Genomic DNA, 25,000 nt, shown 5'->3' with positions numbered 1-25,000 from the left:
GAATGGTATACACTTGCTTGCATTCCTTAATGGTCAGTGGGAATGTACCCTCCACTAATGCATATTCTGAACTACACATGACCCGAAGATTACTAATGGTGGTTAACACTACTGCATTAGTTACTACACCATCTTTCTTTATGTGCTGGGCAATTATTGAACCACATTTAACGCTGAAGAGTGAAGCATTTTTATCACTTAATGCCACCGGTGATTGCATACTGGAGGACCTTTCCTTGTGCCTAACCCTCCTCACCGTCTGCTTCAATGCATCTGAATTGGGTAATGTATTAACTACATCTGCAGAGGTTCTTGCTAATGCCTTGGACACAATCTTGCAGGAATCCTCTAATGTGCTTGCAGCCCTTCATTTAATGGCTGTACAAACCCTTAAACTTTCACAAGTGATGGGATTGGGAGCGTGGAAATGTATGGTTGTTTTTAACAGCTTCTCACCATTACTGTCAAGTTCAGTGACACACCTCCCTTTACATTTATCTTTCTGTTTAAAACAGCAACACCAATAGTTATGGATATCAGTATGTTTCTCAAGATAGTACTGATAACCCGTAACTACTAACATTTTTTTTTCTTTCTGACTTAGCTCGGTCGGGTATGTGTCACCTATTGTGCCAGGCGAATGCATACTGGTATTGGAGGAGCTCATTCTACCTTATCTCTCTTAAACCTAGGAAAGGGAGACAAAGCCACTATTACTGTTTAGTCTGCCTGTAAACATACAAATGAGGAAACTGACAACAGTGTGGAATATGGTAACCTTTTCTGAAACGCCACAGTAGGGATACCTTAAATTCGAATCTTGTGATTTCTTGGAAGTGTATTGCCGAATATGAATATGCAATGTGATAACATCATCGCCCGGGATATGTCGAACACATAAGGATGAATGTTACTTGCTGTTCAGGAATCTGTACTCAATATTTCACCACCGTTTGCATTTTTGATTCGGTTATATGAGTTTCAGGTATCTGTAGTCGGCTAAATCAAGTTCGGTTAAACAATAGTAAACCCATCCAATTTGGATGTATTTCACTAAACATACCAAACAATTAGAAAGTCCCAAAAGATTCTTAACCAAAAATATCACATGTTTAAAGTCCTTAAGCTATCGATGGAGACTAGAAGCTCTGTCCCTTCTTTCAGTACCTTAGAGATATATGAGGAAAGATCTCTGTCTTACTGTGAAATTAGAGACTCTGTTATCCTGGATGTCCTATATCCTTGTAAATGTAATGTCTCCACCAATGCTAGAATCAGGGGCCTAAATCTTTTGCCAGCATATAAACAAAATACTGTGGATGGACATGTTTATAACCCAGCACCTCTCAAACCTCTAGAATAAATTTCCCCTGCATGCTGAGCAGTGTAACTCTCTGTCTTGCTTTAAACATAACCTAGATGACTGGATGGGTATCCAGAAATTTAGTCTGGGATTGACTTGTATTGTCCTTCTGGATAAAGGCAGTGTGGTCTGGGGGGGGGGGGGGGGTACTGACAAGGCATAAATGGTCATAATGCTTAGTAGCCTTGGACTATCTAAGAATCTGCTTGAAGTTTGTGATATGTAATAGCACATCATTTATTTGTTTACATTTTTAACTTGAATTGTAGAGATGGGTAAAAAGCATTTTCAATGAAGTTCCTGGGAGAAAAAGTAATCTCCAGTACAAGACAATTCAATAGATGCAAGGAAGTAATGGTAAACAATGATCAGAATAAGCAGAATTATATATGGCATTTTAAGGAACTTCAGCTGTACAAAAAAATCACTAATCTATAAAAATCATAAGTCATTGCAGGCACTCAGTATAAACACAGGTAACAACTGACAACACCTGCTGTTAAAACATTTTCAGATAGTTAACGAAGCATTTATGGTGCAAGTGGACATGCCAAGAATGCTTTAAAGAAATTTCCCAGCAGTTATAATGGCAATTCCTAGGCCAAGAAACTAAAACCAAACCAATGTGCTACGGATGTTTGTCATCCCTTTCAAAATTTGCTGATATTTAAACCTCTAAAGTTCTATTTGTCAGTCCGGCCTAAGGAAAATAAGGGAAGAATAAGTTTTTGTTACTATGTTTTTGTACTTAAATTGTAGTGATGCATGTGAGACATTCAGGTGGCCCAGGAAGAATAGTTTTATTGGGGCTAGATTTGTGTGATTAGTTATTCCAGTCACTGGCTGCTATGTGTTTCTGCTTATAAATGAGCTGTACCTGACATAGGGCAAATAAGGCAAGATGGAATTGATTGTGGTATGTCAACAGCATCAAGGAAACCCTAGAAAATTATTCAAGAGTGCTACTAATATATGTTGCTGCCATGTCTCCTATATGATTATTTTTTTAATGAAATCATTACCCAAACCACTGAAAACAGTGAAATATATTGTCTGATTCTCCTAAAGCCATAATTCTTTTGGAGTTATGTGCTCTGTGTCTTATGAGATATGCAGGGTTATGAAATACAGGCTTATGACTGGTGTGTTTTTCTCAAAAAAATCACCATTTTTTATCTTCTCAAGCATTGACATGAGGTTGTTGAACTAGTTTGAAGACTACCAACTGAGCACACAAATACTGGAACTGCCCTCCTACACCAAAGTCATTTGTTACTGCTGGATTCTGTTAAACATGAATATCATAGATATTTTTGGGGCTATGATGCAGACTGATGGAGCCCATTCTCCAACTCAGATGACACAAAATCGACTAGCAGTAGAGGAGTCAGGGGGGGGGTGGTGGCTTTGCTGGTTCACCCACTCTTGGAAGAGGAGGAAGGAAGAGGTCTGTGTCTGTGATGAAGACACATCCCTAGTGACTGGGACTTGCTGTAATCATGAGGCAGATCCGCAGTAAAACTAATTTATCGGTGAATGGCTGACGACATTGAGTGTGGTGATGCACATCACATCACTAGCTCTGCCCAGTTCAAGCATACCAAAAAATCCTTACAAGAATGCAGCGTTGCACTATGTGATGATGCAGGCTGCTCTGCTCAACTTTCCCTACCTATAACCAGCCACTGGTGCAGATGCAGAGTATCAAATAAATAAGCTGGCAGTAATACTGGTAAGAAATATAAAATGAAGTCAGGTCCTGTTTGTATTAAAATGCCAAGTTCCATGAAATCCCTTATATTACAAGCTCTCAAATAGTCAGCATTTAGGAATTTATCAGATTTCCTGGGTAAAATGAAAAAAAAATAGTGTTTTTTATTTAACATTTGTTTACCAGGAAAGTCAGACTTGGAATGAAGCCAATTTTCAGAGAAGGCCCAGGGAGAAACAATCCAGACATGTCTTTGTAATGTGGGAGGAAACCCACACAAATGCAGGGAGAACATGCAGACTTCACACAGATGGCACTGCAGCTGAGAATTGAACCAGAGAACCTTTTTCTGTGACGTGACAATGCTACCCCTATACCACTATGGTGTCCACCATGAAAGATGTAAATTAACCATTAAAATAAAAATATTTCAGCACACTGGTTCGAAAGTGTAGTGTGATACACAGGTCTTTAACAAAACTGTCAAGTTAAAAAGTCACAGTCCTCAAATGTTCACTTGTTATTACAGCAGATCAATATATGATAAATGGACACAGGCTACTTAATGTAAAGGCAAAAATGAAAAAGCAAGAATCTCCAGGCAGACACTATTTCTGCAACTTCTTTTATCACAAGTCCTTCCCAAAGTGTGCATGCCCATTCACACCCCCCCCCCCCACACACACACACGTTTTAAATATGTGGATGTCTGCAAAGCCTAATATTGGTTTGTTGCAATAAAGCATTGTGTCTGTGTTTAATGAATAATATACTGGTCACCCCCTTGAGTAGCCATGGAAATGCTCTGCATCATGTGAAATGTCATTCACAGTATTACTCTAGCACTGGTTCCTTTGCTGTAGACCACAAGAGACTTGTTAAGGATTATTCAAATTAAATGTTACTTCCTTAATTTATAACCCTTGCTTATGCTTTAGTGCAGGAATGTAGGACAGGAATTTATCATCTGGAGGTCCTTGTCCACTTAACACATCTCATTCACATTTTTTGACACTTTTGCCTTCCTGCTTCATACACAGAATGCAAAGCCTTTACAGAACATATTGCGCAACTTTTTACTCCAGAAACATTACAGAGCATGCTGATTGCAGCTTGTTATATAGTACAGTTCTGAATTTCAGCATATTTTGTTAATATTTTCCAACACTGTAATTTTCAAGAGTTGTTTTCTCTAAGATCATTTTATCTCGTACATAATACTAGGTACCATCTTATGTGGCAAAACTGTAATTTCCACACATATAAAGTTATAGTCATGAAGGAGTACAGGGTCAAATATATCTCACAGGACACAAGGACCACTGATGTTGTGCTAGCAGAGATAGCCACATAGAAAGGATTTTGACTTAGCAGTGGTACAACATATGACATACTTAAAATTTACTGACTTTTCTGTAGTTTTATATGCTGAAATGCTTCAGTAATTGCACAATGGCAACCTCACTTTTAATCGACACATGAGGTTGAAAAGCAAATCATCATCCATATGCGGTTGAATGTCCTACTCAGAGACGGTTAAAGATATCAATAATTGGGCATCAAGAAATGGCAGAAATAAGCCAAGCACCTTGCCAACAAGTGGAATTAAAACAAGAACTAAATGAAGAAATGTATGCCACCGCACTACCAACTACCAATGTGAATGAAGTTTAAAACAACAGATAGATAAATAAATAAGCACAGTATTGATCAAAAGCACAGAATCTCTCCAACAGCATAAAATCAAACTTCAAAGTCTCGGCACTGTAATTATATTATGAAATGGACTCACTGTTCCAAAATGAAAAAAAAATTGTTTTTAAATTTCACTGATTTCCAAAGTTTACCAATGAAACCAATACACCAACGAGCAGCTTGCAGGCTATTGGCTGCAAAGGTCTTCCTTAAACTATGTTAGAATGCACTGTCTTATACCACCTTGCTGTATTTTGAAATTTTTCTTTTTAGTAGTAAGATGTGTTGCTTTATATTCAATGTTCAGTAGTCAATATTTTTAACTGTCGATGAGTAGGATGTTCGAACACATTTGTATAATGGTTTACCATTCAACCTCCCATGAATCGATTAGAAGTTGGGAAGTTAAGAAGCCGTGCACATTCTTATTTATAATACCCCTCCCCACAATCCCCAAGAGACTGCTGTTGTAGAACGTGCACATGTAGCATCCATGTTCACCTTCAAGTGCACACTAGAGAAGACTTACCAGATGAATACTGGAAACACAGGTTGACATGGATGGAGTGCTGAGACTCATGGAGGATGTGTAGGTTGGACCTCACATGTATTGAAAGAAAGTGGTACAGGGATTCCAGGGGATGCAACCCAAAAGAAGGTAGCAAGCCCTCATCAGACTTCAACAGCATGTGGTTGATCCTCTCAGTCATAATCAACGTCTCATAGCAATGTCAAATTAATGTCTAGAAGCTCTGTGTCCAGTAGATCCTGACATTGCAGTAACTCAGCATCAGGCTTACATCCCAGCAGTTGTTCATGATCTATTGGACCATTAACCACACTATCCTTAGGGGATATCTTGTATGCCACATTTAATATATGTCACATGTCAAACCTCACTAATAAAAGTCGGCAGTCACTCAAGAGTTATGGCCCAGAATTGGGAAACCATACATATTTCTTCATTACATCTGAGAAAGATCAATGATACTATCTATCTATGCGTGTGTGTGTGTGTGTGTGTGTGTGTGTGTGTGTGTGTGTGTGTGTGTGTGTGTGTGTGTGTGTGTGTATATATATATATATATATATATATATATATATATATATTATAACTGTTTACAGTGCACAAACAAACTGTTGTCATTGCAAGGAGAGTTTTCTAAGAGCCAAGTGCATAACTTAATGCAATTTCTTTGCAGTCCTGCCAGTAAAACTAGCACTATTTTTTCATCAGAATTTTATTTGATTTTCAACGCATATAAACAAAGAATACAATCAAACTGTAAAAAAAAAAAAAAGATTGACTAGAATGTTAAACCTCCGTACTTACCATAATTATACAGATTAGTCACATAGCCCAACTCACAGAACAGACGGGAATAATTAATGCAAGTATAAATAACTCTTCCAGAAGATAACATCAGCATAGTAATCACCAATAAACATCTAAAAAAGTTTCCGGTGCTGAGAAAGTTTGTGTAAGCCATCTCCACTTTTGAAAGTGTATACATTATAGCCTAAGTATTAACAAAGATTATCCAAATACCCAGGATGTCTTTTGCTTCCATAATTCAGCACCCAGAAGTTTCATCACACTAGTCCAAATCTCATGTTGAGAGCCATAAATTGTCTTAGATCTTGGTTTAACACTGAAAATCCAGAATTACCTGCCTAGCAAGAGGGGTACTTCTAGAGTGCCATACAATTCTGAGCAAAATAATTTCATTGTGCAGTTATAATAGACCACACCCAGAACACATATAGGGTATCTGCCTTTTTACATTTGCAGCATTTACAGTGTTCCTATAGCCCTATCCTCTTCTGTCTTCAAGGGTAGAGTGTCTTCTAAGTAAGAGCCATAATTGCTGATCTTGATATTTAGGTCAACAAGCCCGCTTTCTTAAGGCATTCCAAAGTTGCCTGCATTGCTGAGAAGTCATGTCAATATGCTCTTACACTTTCTAGTGGATCAGACATTTCAGGGCTACCACCTTAACACTCCATAAATCCCTGTGTATTAACACAATCCTAGTTGTACTAGCCCTGCTAAATGTTCTTCATGGGAAGACTCTCCTCATTTTTTTCCTAAGGGGGCAATCCCCTTAACCCATATCTGCCCTGTCTGTCAGTATGGAAATCATTCAGTTGGCTCAAATGGAATGACAATTTGAATTCAGATATACTCATCAGGGATGGAGGGATGTGGCTTGTAAGATTTGGTCCCACTCTAAAACTTCTTATTTACCCAGTGATGTCTTGTGTCTTTACTCAAGGCGCTTCACATTATGGAGTGGTACCAGATGAGATCTATGGGGTCTTACCTCATCTCAGTCTGCTAAGTCGTGTACCTTCGCAAAACAACTGACATACCCATTCTTGAAGCATGCCAAAAAGGTAATCACTCATAAGGTTATCTAAACTTGAAGTATCTCCTGAGCTCCTTTCAGCTCTATAAAGACATACACTGATCTGAGAATCTAGGGCATACGTTTCTAGGTGTATAGCAGTTCCTCCAAAGAATTTTGGTAAATAAGCCTTAAATGCTGCCACTCTCCACCATTCGTCCTTCGATGTAGCTCCATCAATAAAGTTTTGAATGTGTGTTAAAATGGGATAACATGGAGGAACTGGATAATTTTGAATCAGATAGTGAGCATGCAGGAGAATTATAGTCTGGATAATCCTAGTCTTCCCCAACATAATCTGAAAACTGACAGTCTTAGGTATGAGCTGTAAAATCTTTTCTTAAAGCTCTGACATATTAGATTCAATAGTATCCCTCAAAGTGGTCTTAACTGTTAGGTCCAGATATTTAGCATTCTGCATTAATGGGGTAGTATTACTGCTCAAAGTGTGTGCTTGTGCTCCACACCATAAAATTATTGATTTATTATTAATTAATTAAGTTGCATTGTAAGCTCATGGATATCCAAAATAGACAAAACGTTTTCTAACACCTTATCAATAACTAGGGGTAGGTTTGAGCTCAGGAGGATACAGTCATCAGCAGACATTGAGGAAGCTTGGTAAGAGCCACCAATAGCAGGTTGTGTTTTGAGTATTGTCCTCACTTGGTAAGCTAATTCCTCCATGATTAAGAGGAAAATGCATGATGAGAAAGGGACCTACATGAGATAAGCCTTTGTTTACTAGAATTCTAAAAAATGGGTCTTGATAAAGATGACTGACCCAGTGGCTGAAGTGTGATCTTAAATTCCTGCTCTGGAGGACTTCAAAATGCAAATCCCAGTCCACTGTATAAAAGGGTTTTTTAATATCCAAAAAGACAATACCTACCCTTTCCTGGGAACATCCAAATCTGGGTAGAAACAGGACCAGTTTCACCCAGTAACTCCAACAATGTCTTGGCCAGTCCACCTATAAAACTCAATGCGAAAACTATCAATGCCCTGAGCTTTGTTTGATTTTAAGTGGCTGATCACATGAATTATTTCTGAGGATAAACTCAGTTTGTGTTACAGTCTAGACTTCTCATTATTTAACATGAGTTTGTACTGCAGCAAAACCTCATCTATTCACAGCAAGGTTTTAGACTGATCCTGACAAAATATCAGACCAGCCCTTGCCATTAGAAGGGCTACACTTTTCTGGGATAGTGGGAAATAGTGGGAAATTCCAATGATTTTTTTTTTAAGTTCTCAGCCCCTGTTTGGATCAGTGATGGTATGAATCCTCACCACATCTAGAAGGGCTAGACCTATGTGAACTATAGGCGAGGAGAGAGTTTAGTTGATGTTATTGGTTTTGCAATATTACTAGCACATTTCGAGCTGCATATCTAGGATAGTAACATTAATCTTCTAGGCCCATTTGCTGTTTATTTGGTGCTGGAGATTTAGTAGTTGAGGATGGACCTTGATGTTTGTTGCTAGCCAGCTCCCATTCCATTTCATTGTCCAGTGTCCAGTTCCTTTATCTTCTAAGATGGTAAACTGGCTTTTAATCCTGGATAGGAAGTCACTAGCCTCCTGTTCTGTGTGCAAGTTAATGTTCTGTCCAACTTTTTCAACCACCAGGAGAGATGGATACATCAAGAAAGCTTTATACCCAAGATCGAGCAAGTCTTTCTTAAAGGGGAGGGTGGGGGTTAGATTGTCTAAGTCTAAATAAACATTGTGAGTGGTCAGCCATGAAATGTAATGCATATTTACTCCACCAAATGCCTTTGTTGGCCCTGCTATACTGGATTAGTCAATTATGTCTTCTGACTGAGTGTATGCCCATTAGAAGATGTCGGCCAGTTGACCCGGGTTTATAAGGAGGGCCCACTCTGAGAATTATTTCTGTAGTTCCATTTAGGAAAGCAGGTAAGCATGTTATCTTCTGCAGTAAATGTTAAAAAAAATACCTTAGCACATGGTCACCAATCTTGCTGGGCTCCCCTGTAATCTGTTCATTCACTCTCCTCAATCTATTCTCTAGATAGTCTAGGTTCTTATACTGAGTGGCAATTTCTTCACTCATTTTGCCACAAGCTGAAGTAAAAAAAGAGTTCATACCTTTCAATGTCTTGATATTAGATTTGAGGGCTTCTACCTCTGACTCTAGGACCTTGATGCAAGCCTCCTGGTGGGTACAAGCTGTTACAGATGCTGTAGTAAGCAAAGACAGCCTGTTGAAAATTAGAACAAGTTTATCATCTGTTAAGGCCTCCCTGAAATGGCAGTCAGTTCTTCTGGATCAGTCATGTTTTTCATCATTCAGGAATGAATTTAAACTGTAAAAAATTAATAATTTTAACCCAGAGGTGAACAGGAGAGCATAAACTAAGTGGGCCTCTTATTCAGGCTCAATGACTCTACCACTGGTGACACTTCAATACTACACAAATAGTGATTAAATTAACATTCTGAAGCAACAAGTTTGTCTCGAGAAACATTAAAAAGTCTGATGTACAATGGCAGCTGACCATGCACCATACAGCATAGACATCAGTACTCATAGGGGACACGTTTTAAATAATATACAAAACGCAGCTGAGTAGGAAAGCCAAGGTACTCACCAGGGTTTCATTGTGTAGCTTTCTTCATCATTATGTCTGAAAAACAATAATATGACAACACCATTCCATCCTCCCCCATAAAAAAAAGAAAAAAAACAGAAGCACTTTTATATGAAGTATCGGTACTTTAACACATGTACTCCTAATACTCTTCTGTACCCACTGCACTGTAGAATGCGAATACTGTACCTGTGCATACTGCTATTCACCTTATTCTCTAACAGTACCTCTCAGGTGTACACCAGTCCTACTCCACTCATCTTAAACCTGGAAATTCCTAACTGGGGAAAAAGTTAGTAGGAGCAACATTTAAAACACTGTACCAAATGTAAGATCTTCACAGTTGTTCTATATGGCTTTACCATATATATTAGTCTAGCTGGGTGTGAGGGCCATTTTAAGCCTAGCTAGTTTTCCTTTCAAAGGTATGATTTCAACCCTATACTTTGTGACTGTGAGGTAAACACCTTAATCATTATACCAACTTTCAAACATTTATATGATCTCTGCAGGTCAGATGAAAGGTACGCCTGACTGTAGATGTGTTACTGCTGCCACTAACTCCAATGCACTGAATAATGAAACATTCAAATCAGTCTAAGACCTAAGAAAAGTAATTACTGTATTTGCTGCTTTAGTAAAATTGTATATATATATATATATATATATATATATATATATATATATATATATATATATATATATATATATATATGAATATATATAAATATTGTTTAGGCATGAAGCAAATTTCTTGGGAAAAATTCCAGGTAGTTCCTTGAAAATATTTGAAAGCTCACAATATTAATTCACAAGAATAATAAAGAAAATTCCATTTTGATAGAATGTTGGGCTCTTAAAAATTATTTGCAAAATAGCTTGTTTGCGCCTTTATTGTATTAAATATTAGAAGTATCATATCAACATTTTCATGTCATGCTCTGTTTTATTATTTTATATACGTATATATTGCTATTAAGTCGTATTAGGTATACTTACTGATGTTCTTACATTTAAGACTTTTCTCTGACCGTCCTTTATTTTTATATTTAAATTCTAAAAACAGAGACATTAACAGAAACAGATTACATTCTCAAACAGAGAACCTGTTTATATTATATACTAGGTTAAATGTGGTATTTTTTTTCTGTAAATAGTTGTATAACTAGCTTTTCTGTGTTTGTAACTGTGTGAGTTCATAGTTCTTAATGTTTACTCACACAATATATTCTATTTTCACTTGGAAGACTTTTGAGCAAAGTTCATGTTTTGTATATAACTGTCTTTGATGTTAATAGTCTGTTTTGAAATATTACACAGATATTTCAGTAATGTAAAATGTTAAAAGTATTTTGACAAAATAAATACATACATAAAAAATGAACATATATCACACAGTAGAGCTGACAATTAACAGTGTATGCATCAGTTATTATCAATGTGATGTTTGTTGTTTCACTTTCACTAACTGAATGTCATGTGGCCCATAGTTGTGGACTAGATGCCACTGCTTTCCTTGTGTAGTACTATACCACGCACACGCCTGCCACAAGAATTCCTGTACCACTGCTACAGGATGGCTACCATTACTATTGTCACTAGTGGAAGGAATGATAGTAGGAGCTGCACTGCCATCATAGGACAGCTGTGCACCAGACTGATTGCATAATCGTACCGTGCAGAATGCAACATACAGTGAACATCCTCTATGCAGGAGCAGGGTCATACTGAAGGGCACTCCCCCCCAGACTTGTCTGGGCAATGGTAGCAGGCTTTCAGCAGGCCGAATATTTGCTTAATGATTGTCTGTCCATGGGATATAGTGGTGTTGAAGTACTCCTCAGTATCTCCCTTCGGGTTATGGACTAGTGTCATTAGCCAAGATTCCAGTGGGTAACCAGCATCACAAAACAAAAAGATAGCAGAGGCATAATAAAAAAGGGGTGGGAGGGTACTCAATAACACATTTTACAGTGTATAACTAGATAAATTACTATGATTAGAAAATATTTGCACTTACCGATAGGATGACCATGGGGAATCCTACCATGTAGGAAGAGGCTGTACAGTAACTTGTGTGTCAGAAGTGCGAATCATGGGTACTGCCAAAATGCTAGGCTGACATGTTAGTGATCTACCCCATGCATCACACACTGCCTAACAGCTGATGGAATGCTAGCCCTTCCTGTTAGGATACTGCTTCCCTGTGGTCCAGATGGGGCCCTAATTTCAACATGTGCAGTCTATCCAACCAGGCACCTCAGGAAAGCATACCACCCCACAGAAGGCACTCATAGTGCTGCATTGGTCCTGAGCCAACACTGGGGAATAGATGGATAGGAGTATTTCAAGGTACTGTTGAAGTAGCCCTGAGCAGAAGCCTCAATGATACTCAACATGTCCCCAGTTTGTTTCTGGAAGGTTCCCATTGTAGGTATAGTGAGGACAATTCATACATTAGTATTCAAAGGTATAGGCAGATCATACATTTCCCTCACTCCTCTTGTGGGCCATGCATACTAACTAAAGCCTGTACTATATCCCTGCCCACTCTAAATCTATCAAGAATTTCTTGATCAGCAAAGTTAAAGTGAGTGATTCTTTGTCTAAATCTTCACCTTCTTGGCCAGTGGGTGCTGTTAGACACTAGTGGTTTTGGAATGGCAGAGAGAACCAACTCACAATGGGATACAGCTAAGCTAGCAACAACAGCAAGCATCCTTGCAGGTTGCAAAGTAGATAGAAATTGTGCAGCTTCACTTTTTATAAGGCTTCTGTGCATGGTATCACTGCACACAAAAAGCAACTATGAATTGCACCACTGCAAAAAAGGTACTTTATTTACATAAGACAGTCAGAGAATGTTCAGTCAGTCCTCATTCACTTGTCATTAATGCCTAATTTGTATTAGTTCTACCAAATAAGTACAGCTGTTATCTATTAATCACTCCTTAGCTGCTCTTAGGCTCAACCAACACAAATTCCCACCACACTTAAGTGGAACAGTTATGAATGCCACCCTTACATTTTCTGCTAGTTCTGAAATACTTGTGCCATTAGAAAACAACATGGCCCAAATTCAGAAAGGTTACTGCAATGTGTAATGCTGGTGTACACCTTACAGTACATTTTTGACTTGGAGACAGTAGTGCTCCACAGTGGGCTGTCTTTGCAGCCTACTGCAAGTGCTAATGAGTCGTGTGCTCCCCCCTTAGAAATGTCTTCAGTAAAGCAAATACACAACCTAGAAATTTTGAGTAACTTACCTTCAGCCACCCATGTTAATGAACACTGTCAAAAGTTATGTGCACCTGATCGTGTTAGAGGTAATTTCCAGGGATTTTATTGGACAGGTAGTGTTGGGGTATATTTTCATGTGTGTATGTATCTGGCCAATATGTATCTCTACACACACTTACACATATGGCCAGATACGTACATACATGCATACATGTAAGTGTGTGTAGAGGTAGGAGTGCTGTAATGTGAGAGAGAGAGAGAGAGAGAGAGAGAGAGAGAGAGAGAGAGAGTGTGTGTGTGTGTGTGTGTGTGTGTGTGTGTGTGTGTGTGTGTGTGTGTGTGTGTGTGTGTGTGTGTGAGTGTGTGTGTAAATGTCATAAATGAGATTAACAGTGTTCAGGCCTAACAGCCAGCCAGGAACACTCATTCCACCAAGTCTGGATCAAATATTTTTTCTCCCATCCATAAATCAATAGTAGATTTAAATTAGATTAGATTAGATTTAATTATATTAATGCTTTTATTTTTTCCATAACAAAGGTATTCTTATTGAAATAAGAAACGCCTATGCCTAGTTCTAACTGGTTTCATATGCAACTTTAAACCATGACTCCTAAGTGATGATTTACCTTGATAAACAGTAATATTTGATAAGAAGAATAATGAAATACCATATATGCAAGTATAATTTTACTAATAAAACAGTAATGTACACTGTAAATATTTAATAATTTACACTATTCAGAAAGCTAAATTATTGTAAAGTAAAATCTTTCTTGTGAATTTTTTTGAACTCTTTCTAGATTAGTTAGTTCTCCTTTGGTATAAATACAAAAACAGCTATTATATTCACAAATTGGTCTAAAATAGGCTTTATATAATAAAACTAAACATTCCTTTTTGTTGGCAGATTCCATAACATCGTACCCATTTGCTTCATAGCATGGTGACCATTTGATATGATGGGACTGTTGCGGAGGCTGAATGGTCAAAAGATAGGACTTACATATACCAAGTCTGAGATGCCATTTGTTGGAATAGTCCCTTTTCTCTGAGGTTTGGCAATCTCAGAGTTGGTATATATACGTGTGGGGTGGGAAGACTTTAAAGGAGAAGAGCGATTTTCAAAATTTGCTCTTTTCCTGTGTTTTCAGTCTTTTTTTTTTTTTTTTTTAGCAGTCAGCATTTTGAGTGCTGAAGTTTCATAGGTTCATAGGATGATACTAGGCTATTGGCCTGGTGGCCCTTATAAGCCTGGACAAGAATTTTGCCCATGTTCCCACAAAGTCAGCACCTGTTTCCCCATCCAGCAGGGACACAGGTGGGCTCCCAGGGGTGTATTTTCTGTTTCCCATCCAGTCGTCCGGGTTCATCTTAAAGAGGGCTAGAGAGGTACTCTGCTTGACGTGGAGAGAGAGTCTATTCCACAGATTGGGGAGTCTTTGAGACACAAATATATTCTGCCAACAAGTTATATTAGTTTCACAGACCAGGTTGAGGCCTTGTTTGCAGATTGCTTGAGGGGAGTATGATTTACGGATATGTAGCAACTCCATCAAGGCTGGGTCTGTGATGGCCTTATATGCCAATCACAGGTCACATCTCAGCAGTCTGTATGAGACTGAGCACAGGAACAGGGCTTTTAGCATATCTGTATGGGATAGGTGTTTGAGATACTGGATTTTCCTGGTCAGGAAACTTTGTGGTCTCTCCAGCTGCTGCATGTGCTTGGCAAGGTACATGCCAAAGGGGGCATTGTACTCGATAATGGGTTTGATAAGGAAGGAGTACAGGGATGTTATGAATTCCTTGCTCCTGGATGAAATTTCCTTACTTATTAGGTGGGCCATGTAGAAAACATTTCATACAATGTAGGCAACATGGTGGTCAAAAGTCAGCTTGCTATCAACCTGGGTGACCAAGTCCCTCATGACTGATTGCATGCTTAGTACATTGTTATTAATTGTGATAATTAGTGGGGATGCCATTTTCTCCAAAGGGGATAATGATGCATTTCTTGACATTCAGTCTGAGGCCATGCTGCTGACACCAGTCATTAGTTTGTGTAAGGCCCTCTTAGAGGATGCTCACATCACTAGGGGAATTTAAGACAACACCCAGCTTGCAGTCATCTGCAGACATGGTCAGCCACAGACCACTGGTTTTGGATTGCAACTCAGAAAAGTATATCCCAAACAGTAGAGGCCCCAAGACTTGATCATTGGGGTACAACACTCATTACAGGTCTACTACTAGAGGTGGCTTCTCCTATTTTGACTGAGTGGGTTCTATCAGTGAGCCAGTTAGCTACCCATCTGTAACATATTACTGGTTACTCTTGGCCCCTTATCGCTGAGTGGTGCATACGCTGACTAGGACCCTTGCCTCGTTTGAGTGCCTCAAAGACTAATATCTACCCAGAAAGACTATCTAATCCCTCACTGTACCCTGCTCATCGGTGGAATCCCTCCCAGCAACAGTTACCCTAAACTCAATGACCCTTGCCTCGCTAGAGGGCCTCAAAGACTAATATCCAACCAGAAAGACAATCTACTCCCTCACTGACCACTGTTCATTGGTGGCATCCCTCCCAGCAACAGTTACCCTAAACTCAGTGACCCTTGCCTCGCTAGAGTGCCGCAAAGACTAATATCCACCCAGGAAGACCATTTACTCCCTCACTGAACCCTGCTCATCAGTGGAATCCCTCCCAGCAACAGTTACCCTAAACTTAGTGACCCTTGCCTCACTAGAGTGCCTCAAAGACTAATATCCACCTAGAAAGGCCATCTAGTCCCTCACTGAACCCTGCTCATTGGTGGAATCCCTCCCAGCAACAGTTACCCTAAACCCAGTGACCCTTGCCTTTCTAGAGTGCCTCAAAGATTAATATACACCCAGAAAGACCATTTACCCCTCACTGAAACCTGCTCATCGGTGGAATCCCTCCCAGCAACAGTTACCCTAAACTCAGTGACCCTTGCCTCGCTAGAGTGCCTCAAAGACTAATATCCACCCAGAAAGACCATCTACTCCCTCACTGAACCCTGCTCATCGGTGGAATCCCTCCCAGCAACAGTTATCCTAAACTCAGTGACCCTTGCCTCGCTAGAGTGCCTCAAACACTAATATCCACCCAGAAAGACCATCTACTCCCTCATTGAACCCTGCTCATTGATGTAATCCCTCCCAGCAACAGTTACCCTAAACTCAGTGACCCTTGCCTCACTAGAGTGCCTCAAAGACTAATATCCACCCAGAAAGGCCATCTAGTCCCTCACTGAACCCTGCTCATTGGTGGAATCCCTCCAAGCAACAGTTACCCTAAACTCAGTGACCCTTGCCTCACTAGAGTGCCTCAAAGACTAATATCCACCCAAAAAGACCATCTAGTCCCTCACTGAACCCTGCTCATTGGTGGAATCCCTCCCAGCAACAGTTACCCTAAACTAAGTGACCCTTGCCTCACTAGAGTGCCTCAAAGACTAATATCCACCCAGAAAGGCCATCTAGTCCCTCACTGAACCCTGCTCATTGGTGGAATCCCTCCCAGCAACAGTTACCCTAAACTCAGTGACCCTTGCCTCGCTAGAGTGCCTCAAAGGCTAACATCCACCCAAAAAGACCATCTAATCCCTCACTGAACCCTGCTCATCAGTGGAATCCCTCCCAGCAACAGTTACCCTAAACTCAGTGTATGTGTACCAGTATTTTAGTCTTAATCCTGTGATTTTCTTTCTTCTGCCTTCCACCAAAGTGGTTCCTGGTCAGCTACAGCTCACCATTGCAACCCACTGCCCCCACTGCTCACTCAGGATTCCCAAAAGACCTATAGAATTAGCTCACTATCTCTATTCTGCCAGAGCCAACTTCGTACTGCATAACTCTTCCGTCTCTTTCCTCTACATAACCCTACCAATTCCCCCACCTACCTCTCTGACTCACATCCATGCTCTCAGTCCAAATCTTTCCCTCAGAGACACATACACACACCCAAACAGTGGGACTATCCTGGACATTGTTCTTTCCCTAAGTTATAACATCCTTATAGATACCCACTGGCACCATACTTACAAGCATCCTTACAAAGAATAATGTTTTAAACAGTAAAACCTGTATTTAAAACAACTATCAGCTTGAAAGGGAAAAATTAACTATCTTCATAGTACTATCAGTACAGTGTTTATTTCAAGTACAGATGACCCTATTCAACTTCACTATTTATTTATTTATTTATTGCAGTTGGTTTACCAGGATAGTCCATTGGGCCTCGAAGAACCCGTTTTCAATGGAGTCCTGGGGAGAAAAGCTCCAGAACAGAAATAAATCTACATTAACATTGACAATAGTTTCTAGGTACATCATAGTAAAAGAAAATAAGCAAAATATAAATGTTCGTTAAAATTGATAGTAACAGCCTTGATACATGCTATAGAAGCAACAAACACAAACATAAAAGCAGATTAATGAGCAAACATAGAAGATGAAAACAGTAGGTTATGGTAAGAAAGGGCATATAGTAGAGTTGGTTATATAGTAGAGTATGATTATGAGGGGTGGGTGCATGAGCACTCCCATAGAGATGCTAGGTGTGAGAAAAGAGCATCCACATCTAACCTCTCTTGCTGATTGTTTTTATTGACCTGCTTCTCTTGGATGGTGATATGTATGCAACCTCCACTGCTCTTACATATTTAACCACTATAACATGGGCTCTTTACGGCAAACCTCCCATGATCCTCTGTGACAGTTAACTACCACGCTTTGGATCATGCGCCGTTTTCTCCTGTTACTCTTGGCCCCTTACCACTGAGTGGTGCTGTACGCTGACCAGGTTAGCTCAGAAGACAGTGGGCAGCAATGTATAATCAGAATGAACATTTTATGCTATATATAACTGGAATCTACTATAGATGACAATAATTATGTAATTTCCTAGTTAATGGCTGCATAGTTCATTGTGTTAAGACGCTTTACTAGCGACTGCAGAAAGTGATTATCTAAGACTCTACTCACAGTGGAACATAGTGCCTGTCCAAACTGGTTGTGTCGCTGGCTTTTGTGCATAATTTAATCACTGGATTAGCCTGTTGAACGCACACTCCAACTAGCGTTTCATATAAATGTTGTATGGGTATTAGGGTGCAACCCTGCTAGAAGTGTATCATCATACTGGCTGTGCCTTGTTTTGTCTTATCTTGGGTCCTAGTTATGTAGCTTGCTCACAAACGCTAAAGTTTGTTGTGCCTTACCTATCCCTTGAGCATTATAAAGCAAGTCGCTAACTTCCAAACATAATACTTTGCTTTCCTCTACTTATTTCTGATTGCAAACGTTAAAGTTTGTTGTGCCTACTTATTTCTGGTAAGAAAAAGAAAAGAAAACTTTCAACCTCGTTATATAAACATCATTTGAAACGGGAATTATTGTAAAAGATATGCTTGAGGGGACTGTTAAATATTAAGCTATATGTGCTTGAAACCACTTGGTCTGTGAGATGAAACCATATTCATTGGTGTTAACCTGCTGAGGCCCCAAACCCAACTTGACCATGTACCCATGTGCTCATTGAAAAGAACGCCAGTGTGTTCTTAGACACTACTTGTTAACAGTGTTCATAGCAAATAGTTCCATCAATTAAATATGTTATCTGTTAACGTGCATAGTAAATAGCTCCTCTGTGCTGAATGCAGCTGCTACCCATTTTATATCTACTGCCCTAAACGGAACTACTTATTCTAGATGTGCTTGTTAACTGTGCCTTCACTGTGTTAAATATCTTTATAGCTGTTATAACTGCACTGAACAAGCTAAAATTGTTACTCGTTCTATACATACTGCACTAAATGAAACTGATATTTTAGATAGGTCTACTGATTATGACATACTGTATCTGTTGTCAGCATTCTTTACTATAACTGCACTTAACTAAATGAAACTGTACTGCTATAACCTTAATAGATGAACTGTGACAGTGTCTTTTTTACCTAACAATCAGTGTTAAATGCATCTTCCACCTATTTTTTGCTGAAACTGACTCAATGTATCACTAACCAATGTACTTGAAGTAGTAGTTTGCTTAATCTTAAACCCTCTGACTGAACCTATCCTCCACTCCTACATATATTGTACACCTGCCTGCTCATTTTCTCTGCTCTCCCCCTCCCACACTCCTGCCTTAACCAAGCTTGGCTCTCTTACCCTCTCCTTTCCCTTTCCTTATAACAAGCAGTCTAATTCTTTCCTACTCCTACTCCCTTTCATTCTCTCTGTCATTAATATTTCATTCCACTCTAGCTCTGACATTACTATCTCTTCCTCTAACCAACCTCCTACCTACTACTGTCCTTTATCTCTTGGCCAGCTCTGCCATTGTTTGCCTAACCCTGACCCTCCATTTGTATCTCTCTGTTACAGGACCCTTGCCTTGCTAGAGTGCCTCAAAGACTAATATCCACCCAGAAAGACCATCTACTCCCTCACTGAACCCTGCTCATCGATGGAATCCCTCCCAGCAACAGTTACCCTAAACTCAGTGTATGTGTACCAGTATTTTAGTCTTAATTCTGTGATTTTGCATTCTTCTGCCTTCCACCAAAGTGGTTCCTGGTCAGCTACAACTCACCATTGCAACCCCCCACTGCTCTCTCAAGATTCCCCAAAAACCTATAAAATTAGCTCACTATCTCTATTCTGCCAGAGCCAACTTCCTACTGCATACCTCCGCTGTCTCTTTCCTCTCCATAACCCTACCAATTCTCCCACCTAGCCCTCTGACTCACCTCCATGCTCTCAGTCCAAATCTTTCCCTCAGAGACATGTACACACACCCAACAAGTGGTACTATCCTGGACACTGTCCTTTCCCTAAGTTATAACATCCTTCTAGAAACCCACTGGCACCATACTTGCAAGCATTCTTACAAATAATAATGTTTTTAACAGTAAGGCCTGCATTTAAAACAACTATCAGCTTGAAAGGGATAAACTATCTTCATAGTACTATCAATATAGTGTTTATTTCAATACAGATGACCCTATTCAGCTTCACTAACCTCTCTTGCTGATTGTTTTTCTTGAACTGTTTCTCTTGGATGGCGCTGGCCCACTCTGTTCGCTATGCTCACTTCATTTCTCTACCCTACCCCATTCCCACCCACCCCACATCAATTACATTTATAGTCATACACCACACCCCCAATCACTTTTCACTTCCAATTATCCAATCAAAACAAACCCATCATCCCCCACTCCAATACAAGCTAGCACACCCTCTACAACTGCTCTCAAACAACTATTAACACTCATATCTACACACAGTCACTCCCACAACAAATCAATATGCCCCCTGCCCTCAACACCCACCATCCACAGTCTCTCCTTCTCACATTAACTCTCTCTTCTCTTCTTCTCCTCTCTTCCTACTTTCTGTCCTCTCCACCTACCACAAACAACTTAACATTACCCCCCTCCTCATGGCAAGCTGACTCCACAAGGCCCACTAAACCCAACCATCCCCCTCACCACCAGATGACCCCTCCTCCACTCTTTGACCCTCCTGTCTACATAGATCTACAACCTACAAAGCTCAAACCCCCTCATCTTCCTAGTGAAAATATTCCATAAACTAAACAAACCTTATCTATACCTACTCCAAAAACTCTCATGTTGTGGTGACATACACCCAAATCCAGGACCCAAAAACTGCAATAGTACTAATTCAATATACTATAATCCTCTGTATTTAAGACCTAGATCATCCTTTCTCCTTCTAAATATAAATGCAAGAAGCATTCTCAATAAAACACAAAATCTCCATACCCTACTAGCCCAATATAAACCTGAAATTGTACTATTAACAGAAACATGGCTTAAACCTGAACACCACAACAACGAGATAACTGCCCCAGGCTACAATATAATATGCAAAGATATGACAGGAAAAAAAAGGGGGGGGCATGGAAGTACTGTTCCAAAACCACCTATCTATAGAACAATTTGAATTGAACTCCCAGGAGGTGCATGACATAGAACTTATTCTAGCCGGACTAAAACTTAACTCCAATAAACATATTATTATTGCTGGAGGATACATCCCACCAGGCAATAATACAGGCATACTCGGAAATCTTCTCAACTGGTTAGCTTCATCCCTTCCACAAGAAACCATACTCTTAGGTGACTTTAACATTGATTGGTCTGAATGTACCAGCCAAAACCCCTCTACCCACATTAACTTCCATGGGTTTACCCAAGTCATATCTACTCCCACAAGAATAGATAAAACCACTAAAAGCAGTCAGCCCTGGGCTGAATATTATTAGCCAACCCCAGTCAGACACATCAGGTTGTCTCCCTGACAGCCTGAGTGACCATCAAGCAACATACTTAGTTAGACACCGATCTCACCAACCAAATCAGCGCATACTCAGGGTCATATGTAACAAAGAAACCTTTAGGGCACAAGATCTAATCAACTCACTAAAATGCTGTATCTGGACTCCCTTAAAACAACTATCACTAGATGAAGCTGTTGAGTACTTTAACTCAACCTTTCTAAACATCCTAGACTCCCATGCTCCACCCAGGACCACCAGAATTAAAACCAACCACGCACCATGGCTATCAAAAGAAACAAGGTCCATTATGAAAGAAAGAGACAAAGCCTGGTCTCAACTTCACAAACATAAAAACCCTGTATTAAAACAGAGATACCATGAGCTCCATAACCAAGCCAAAAGACTAACAAAACTTGACAAAACTAACTAGTATAAGACTTTACAGGAAAAACACACTAACAGCCCTCAAAAATTCTGGGCCTCAATAAATAACCTGCTACACCCAGGAAAAATGACCACTCCTTCCCCTGTGTTACCCAATAACCTAGACAACATCCCCACCCAATTTAACAAATACTTCACTGATACAATCCAAGCCCCTGCCAATACCCAAACCACTAACACCAAACCCACAACATCAGCGACTCCCACCCTTTCCAATGCAGATAATACCCAACCCAGTTTCTCCCTGTACCCAGCTGCTACTAATACAATTGCTAAACTCCTTAAAAAACTTTAACCAACAACACCAGCAGCTGACAACCTACCTGCAGAATTCCTACAGATTACTGCAGAAGCTATGGCCTATCCTGTGTCCATCCTCATTAACAGATCAAATACAGAATGCAAAATACCCCACTCTTGGAAAATATCTCACATTATACCTTTGCATAAAGGTGGCCAATCCCATGAACTCACAAACTATCGTCCTATAGCAATTTTTTCACCCCTATCAAAATATTAGGGAGAATAGTCCATTCCCAGCTTATGCACTACCTCCTAAAACACAACCTACTATCCTCATCCCAGCATGGCTTTAGACCTTCCCATAACACAACCTCAGCTCTGCTCTCGTTTTCCAACATTGTCAATACCCACAGAAACAACGGTCTGCAAGTATCCTCCATATTCTTAGACCTATTCAAGGCCTTTGATATGGTCAACCATAAAATACTCTTGAATACCCTTGCTACCTTTAACATAAGCTTGTCTACCATATCTTGGTTTGATAACTATTTATCTAACCGTCAACAGCCAGTCCTATGGCAAAACCAACTGTCCCCCTTACTGCCAGTAACTCTAGGCATCCCACAAGGGTCCATCCACGGTCTATTACTATTTTCAATATTTACTAATGAAATAGCATCATCTTCACTCTCTGCCTCTATAGTGCAATATGCAGATGACACCACTCTTATATGCACTGCACCCACCCTGAACAATCTAAAAACCATAACCCAAAAAATCTTTACCTTACCTGAAGAATGGTTCACTGACATCAAGCTTATACTCAATCCCAAAAAAACAAACGCATTCTCTTCTACCCTGGTAGATCTCCTCCCATAGACAATAGTTTCATCATAAAATCTAAAGATAACACACTTATCACCCCACATCCACACACTAAACTTCTAGGCATTGAAATTGACAGTAATCTGAAATTTGACTTCCATATCACCTAAACAATCACAAAAGTCAACAAAAAGATGGGCCTTCTCTATAGGAACCACCAATACATGACCAAACATACCAAAGCCACCATTGCTAGAACCCATCTACTATCCGTCCTCCTATATGCCTCCCCTATCTTAACTAACCTACACCAAACAGAACTATCCAAGATGGAATCTTGCTACAACAAGATTGCCAAGTTCGCTACCGAGGCCACCCATAGGTCCCATCATTGCCTAGCCCTTGAACAACTGAACTGGCCAGAGTTTCCACAGCTGCTCCTACTCAACCAACTAACAATCGCACATAAGCTCTACTACCATCCTGACAAAACCCCTGCCCTGAAAAAACTAATCAGCCCCTATAAACCCTCCAGAAACTTAAGATCTGCACACATGAACCACTTAAATGTCATCAAACACAAAAATGAAGCTGGCAAATCTCTCTTTGCCTGCTCCATTGCCAGATGCTGGAATTCTCTCCCAGAGCACCTCACTTCTACATCTTCTACTAAGCAGTTCAAAAAACTTCTCAAAACACACTATTTAAAGAAATGGCTATGCCCATGTCACCCCCCAGGTTAGTTATACAATCCCTCAATTAGTCAGCAATGTTAATTTTTTATACTGTTTGCTAAGTATGCTCAACTATATCAAGCTACTTTATATTCTACCTGTGAATAAGTTTTTCACTGTATTATATTCTACTATACTGTTTGCTAAGTATGCTCAACCTTACCAAGCCAATTTATGTCTTATCTTGTAAATAAGTATTATATTCTACTACTATTGAACCTTAGTGAACACTCAGCCACTGTTTTTGTACAACACTGTATTGTATTGTAGTGTATTGTAGTGTATTTTGCTATACTTGGAGCTTTTCTCCCCTGGCCTCCGCTTAAAATGGACCTGTGTCCAGTTGGACCTTCCCGGGAAACAAATGCAAAATAAAAATAAAAAAATAAATAAAATATGGGTTGATGCCTAGCTGGGAAAGTTTATCTATTATGCCCAAGTGGGGAACAGTGTCAAAGGCTTTGGCTAGATCAAGGTAGGTGGTGTGTACCATCTTCCCCTTGTCCATGGCTTTGATGACTGTTTCAAAGAAGCTGATCAAGTTTAATAGGCATGATCTCCCTTTGACAAAACAAACTGTGTGGGATCAAACGTTTGGAGGTTGCCAATGTTCTTGTTTATAAGGTCAACAATAATGCATTCCATGGCCTTGCAGATCAGGCTAGTTAGGCTAATGGACCTATAATTGCCTGTGTTGGTGGATGCTCCACCTTTGTGTAGAGGGATGACAGTGGTTGTCCTTCATATGGGTGGGATGAAGCCAGTGCTCAGGCTTTGGCTGAATGGGGTGCCTAATGGAGCTGAGAGCTCATACCTGAGTTCATGTAGGATACAGCCAGGGATGTTTTTGGGTCCCATGGAGACTGTATTTTTTGTCTTTGAGAGAGCATTTAAGACCTGCTCCCTGGTGATGAGGGAAGGGGGGCAGGTGTTGGGGATGTCCTGGTTTACTGATGGGGGGTGTCTTCAATAGACACCCTTATAGTATGAATACTGGTTGCATCAGCATTTCTACTGATCACTATACCAAGGTCTTTATAGTGGTCAACTTCTTTTAAACATGATTATGTCAAATAAGTATTATAATTAGGTTTATCTTTACCTAAATGTATAAGTAAGCATTTATCTATACTAAAATTTAGGCCCATTGATTCTGTCTAAGTTGTTAAATATTAAAAATAATTATTAATAAATCTTATGGCAGGGCGGCCACGGTGGTGCAGTGGTTAGCATTGCCGCCTCACAGCAAGAGGTTCCCCGGTTCGATCCTCGGCTGGGGTGCCTTCTGTCAGTCTGCATGTCCTCCCTGTGGTCGCGTGGGTTTCCTCCGGGTGCTCCGGTTTCCTCCCACATCCCAAAGACATGCTGCAGGTGGATTGGA

This window comes from Protopterus annectens, chromosome 2.part0 (assembly GCF_019279795.1).
Source record: "Protopterus annectens isolate FY-2018-M chromosome 2.part0, PAN1.0, whole genome shotgun sequence".
Classification (NCBI taxonomy): domain Eukaryota; kingdom Metazoa; phylum Chordata; order Ceratodontiformes; family Protopteridae; genus Protopterus; species Protopterus annectens.
The sequence above is the reverse complement of the archived record's forward strand: the minus strand, read 5'-3'. Positions refer to the sequence as shown.